The 5063-nt window shown below is 40.8% G+C and overlaps 1 pseudogene; it reads right to left on the bottom strand.

Annotated features, from left to right (window-relative positions):
• Window positions 1-3268: 3268 nt before the first annotated feature.
• Window positions 3269-3786, bottom strand: LOC139013036 (ferritin light chain pseudogene; annotated as a pseudogene).
• Window positions 3787-5063: the final 1277 nt, after the last annotated feature.

Below are 5063 nucleotides of genomic sequence, written 5' to 3'. Positions count from 1 at the left end.
TTTTGAGAACAGTGGCTTTGTAATACAGCTTGATATCTGGCATTGAGATCCCACCTACTTTGTTCTTTCTCAGGATCGTTGCAGCTATTCGGGGTCTTTTTTTATTCCAGATGAATTTTTGGAGAGTTCGTTCTAGATCTTTGAAGAAGGCCATTGGTATTTTAATGGGAAGTGCGTTGAATGTATAGATTGCTTTGGGTAGTATGGACATTTTAATGATGTTGATTCTACCAATCCAAGAACATGGTATGTTCTTCCATCTGTTTATGTCTTCCTCTATCTCTTTTTTCAACGTCCTGTAGTTTTCTGAGTAGAGGTCTTTAACCTCTTTAGTTAAGTTTATTCCTAGGTATCTTAATTTTTTTGGTGCGATGGTAAATGGGATTGTTTTTCTGATCTCCCTTTCTGAAAGTTCACTATTGGTGTATAGAAATGCCTCATATTTCTTGGGGTTAATTTTGTATCCTGCTACATTGCCAAATTCATGTATTAAGTCTAGTAGCTTTTTGATGGAGTCTCTAGGGTTTTGTATGTATAATATCATGTCATCTGCAAATAAGGACAGTTTTACTTCCTCTTTTCCAATTTGGATGCCTTTTATTTCTTCTTCTTGCCTAATTGCAATGGCTAATACTTCCAGTACTATGTTGAACAGGAGTGGTGAGAGTGGGCATCCCTGTCTTGTTCCTGTTCTTAGGGGAAATGGTGTTAGTTTTTGTCCATTGAGTATGATGTTGGCTGTGGGCCTGTCATATATGGCTTTTATTATGTTGAGGTATGATCCTTCTATTCCCACCTTTCTGAGAGTTTTTATCAAAAATGGGTGTTGGATTTTGTCGAATGCTTTTTCTGCATCAATTGATATGACCATGTGGTTTTTTTCTTTCAATTTGTTTATGTGATGTATCACATTTATTGATTTACGGATGTTGTACCATCCTTGCATCTCTGGGATAAATCCTACTTGGTCATGGTGTATGATCCTTCTGATGTACTGCTGGATCCGATTTGCTAAGATTTTGTTGAGGATTTTGGCATCTATGTTCATGAGGGATATTGGCCTGTAATTCTCTTTCATTGTGATGTCTTTACCTGGTTTTGGTATTAGGGTGATGCTGGCTTCATAGAATGAGCTTGGAAGCGTTCCTTCCTCTTGAATTTTTTGTAGTAGTCTGAGGAGGGTAGGTTTTAGTTCTTCCTTGAATGTTTGGTAGAACTCCCCTGTGAAGCCGTCTGGCCCTGGGCTTTTGTTTGCTGGAAGCTTTCTGATGACTGCTTCAATTTCTTCCATAGTTATTGGCCTATTGAGGTTTTTAGATTCTTCCTGATTGAGTTTTGGAATGTTGTATTTTTCTAGGAATTTGTCCATTTCCTCCAGGTTGTCTAGTTTGTTGGAGTAGAGTTGCCCGTAGTATTGTTTAACAATCATTTGTATTTCTGTGGGGTCTGTTGTTATTTCGCCTCTATCATTTCTGATTTGGTTTATTTGGGACCTCTCTCTTTGCTTCTTGGTGAGCCTGGCTAGGGGTTTGTCAATCTTGTTTATCCTTTCAAAGAACCAGCTCTTGGTTTCATTGATTTTCTGTATTGTTTTTTTGGTCTCTATTTCATTGATTTCTGCTCTAATCTTTATTATCTCCTTCCTTCTGCTCACTCTGGGGTTTTCTTGTTGCTCTCTTTCTAATTCTTTGAGTTGTAGAGTTAGATGATTGACTACCATTTTTTCTTGTTTTTTGAGATAGGCCTGTAGAGCTATAAACTTTCCTCTCAGGACTGCTTTCATTGTGTCCCAGAGGTTTTGGATTGTTGTGTTTTCATTGTCATTAGTGTCCAGGATGTTTTTAATTTCTTCTTTGATGTCATCGGTAACCCAATCAATATTTAATAACATGCTATTCAGCTTCCAAGTGTTTGAGTATTTTGGGTTGTTTTTATTGTAGTTTATTTCTAACATTATGCCATCGTGGTCTGCGAAGAAGCTTTTTATGATTTCAATCTTCTTGAATTTGTGGAGACTTTGCTTGTGACCCAATATGTGGTCTATTTTTGAATATGTCCCATGAGCACCTGAGAGGAATGTATATTCCGCAGCTGTGGGGTGAAGTGTTCTGAAGATGTCAATTAAGTCCATCTGATCTAGTGAGTCATTTAGGATTGCTGTTTCTTTGCTGAGTTTTTGTCTAGCGGATTTATCCAGTGATGTCAGTGGTGTATTAAAGTCCCCTACTATGATTGTATTGTTGTCGATCTCTCCCCTGATATTAGAAGGAGTAATTTTTAAATTAATTGTCTGCTACCTCTTTATAATACTTAAAATTAATACTATTTTGGCTGCATACTCTTTGATTGCTTCTTTCTACAAATAAATTTTATGTTCTGTAGAAAGAATAGAAAGATAGTTAGCATTGACTGAATATTTTCTAAAAAATATTGATCATTTATAAAAGTTTAGCACCATTGTTATTAGTGATGTCATGTAAATTTTCACAGCTGTTGTCAAATTGGGAAAACCTCTTACTATGGTGTTGAACTGATATAGACCTGCTCTCTATGTCTAGTAGTTATGGGTTTGTTCCCTTCAAACCTAACAATCCTGACAAATTCTGTTTCACACAATGACTATAAACTGAAAAGTCTGGAGCTTTTATAATTGTATGTGGTACCGCATTCTCTAATATATTCCTGACAGGAGAAAACATCTGTTTTGATTAGATCTTGATGAGAACCAAATCCTCTGTTAAAATTTTATGCACTTGATGATTGAAAGAATTTTCTACAGATTAGCTCCTGGCTCCATACATTTCAGCCTCCTTTCTGCATCCCCACATGCTGTCAGAGCCGAGCCACAGAGGAATCAACCTCTGGCCCTGCACTTTTGTGCAGACTAAGAGAACTGAGACAGTAGGCAGTAAGTGGATTTTTGCAATCTATACTACACTGGGATAGCGGCAATAATTTTCACGGAAATAAATGTGAACCATATAGATGTGGTAGTCCCTCTTACCCACAGTTCTGCCTTCCATGGTTTCAGTTACCCGAAGGGCAGTTGCTGTCTGAAAATATTATATGGAAGATTTCAGCAACAAACAATTCTTTTTTTTTTTTTTTTGCTGCAAAAAGCTTTATTGTTTCATTTGGTCCAATGCATGGGAGAGGGCTTCAGGGTAGATAAAAGAATGGCTAGTGTTTCAGGGAGAAGCTCAGGTAAAGCCCAGACACCAGGGGGATGCAGAGGGGCCCCTCAAAGGCCTCTGGGTTCCAAAGGCTGCTAGTCGTTCTTGAAGGTGAGCCTTTCGAAGGGATACTCGCCTAGCCCAGCCTGGGGGCCCGGCAGCCTGCGGAGGTGAGGCAGGTGTCGCCTATCTTCTGGATGAGTTTCACCTCCTCTCTCGGAAGTGGTTCTGCAGGAAGTCCCAGAGCTGAGGGTCTGCGCGGGTGGAACCCAGGGCCTGCAGCTCCACAAGGGCCTGGTTCAGGGTCCTCTCCAAGGCCTCTCCAAGGTTCCTCTCCTGAGTTTTGCCCATTCACCTTGGGGAGGCTTCAGCTTATCCTGGAGAGAATGCGGCCACTGCGCTGGTTTTGCATCTTTAAGATGCTCAGCGCCCTTGGCTTCTTCTCCATCAACTCATGGAAGAAGTGGCCCACGCCCTCCAGAGCCACATTGTCAAGGTCAAAATAACAGCCCAGAGAGAGGTAGGTGTGTGAAGCCTGCAGGTGCAGGCTGGCTAGGCGGTTGTTGGCAGCCTCCCCCTCGGTGGAATAATTCTGACGAACTTGGGTGCTCATGGTTGTTTGGCAATGAGGAGTTAAAGTAGAAAAAAAACTCCAGTGTGTTGGCTGGTCTTAGAGGTGGTTCTGGATAAGATGCAAGAGAGAGACCAGAGGCTGGAAGAAGGGGTCTGTTCCGTCCAAACACTGTTGAGGCTAGAGACAGATCCGGGACCTCCGAGGGCGCTGCCAACAAACAATTCTTAAGTTGTAAATTGTGTGCCATTCTGAGTAGTGTGATGAAATCTTGCAGCATTTGCTCTAGCCCAACTGAGGCAGGAATCATGCCTTTGTTTGGCATCTGCACAGTGTACACGCTCCTCCTGCTTCTGCTCACTAGTCACGTGGCAGCCACCTTGATTATCCAAACCAACTGTCCTGGTGTCACAGTGCATGTGTTCAGATAGCACTTAATCATGGCCCCAAAGGACAAGAGTAGTGATGCTGGCAATTCAGATATGCCAAAGAGAAGCTGTAAAGTGCTTCGTTTAAGTCAGCGGTTCTCAACCTGTGGGTTGCAACCCCTTTGGGGGTCGAACGACTTTCACAGGGGTCACCTAAGACCATCAGAAAACACATATATAATTACATATTGTTTTTGTGATTAATCACTATGCTTTAATTATGTTCAATTTGTAACAATGAAATTGGGGTCACCACAACATGAGGAACTGTATTAAAGGGTCGCGGCATTAGGAAGGTTGAGAACCACTGGTTTAAGTGAAATGCTGAACATTCTCTACTGAATAAGGCTTTTATCATCTCATATCATCCTAAGAAGAAAGGTGAGTACAGTACAAGATATTTTAAGAGAATACATTCACATAATTTGTATTATAGTATATTATTATAATTGTTCTATTTTGTTATTAGTTATTGTTGTTCATCATACTATGCCTGGTGTGTAAATTAAATTTTATCATAGTCGTATATGTACAGGAAAAAAACATAGTTTTATATAGGGCTTGATACTACCCACAGCTTCCAGTACTCACTGGGGGTCTTGGAACATATGCTCTGTGGATAAGGGGGGACTACAGTATGTGACAATGTACTGACACTATATGTATTCCCAACTTAGTCGACCACTCCTTAATCATATCTTCAAAAGGCACATGGCCACCCAATGCTACTTAGTATGAGGGGAAGCTGGAGTGAAAGAGACAGAGGCCGTAATCAATTACTGTCCAAAAAGTAGTACAAGTGCCCATGTGCACCCAATGCTGCAGTCCTCACAGGGCCTTGGAGAAGGCCCGTGCAAATGAGGCCCTTGAAGTTTAAATTCATTCACTCGA

The sequence above is a fragment of the Myotis yumanensis genome, unplaced genomic scaffold, assembly GCF_028538775.1.
Source record: "Myotis yumanensis isolate MYYU_CA2020_CCGP unplaced genomic scaffold, mMyoYum1.0.hap1 SCAF_6, whole genome shotgun sequence".
NCBI classification, from domain to species: domain Eukaryota; kingdom Metazoa; phylum Chordata; class Mammalia; order Chiroptera; family Vespertilionidae; genus Myotis; species Myotis yumanensis.
Note: the sequence above shows the minus strand (reverse complement) of the source record. Positions and strands in the feature narration are given on the sequence as shown.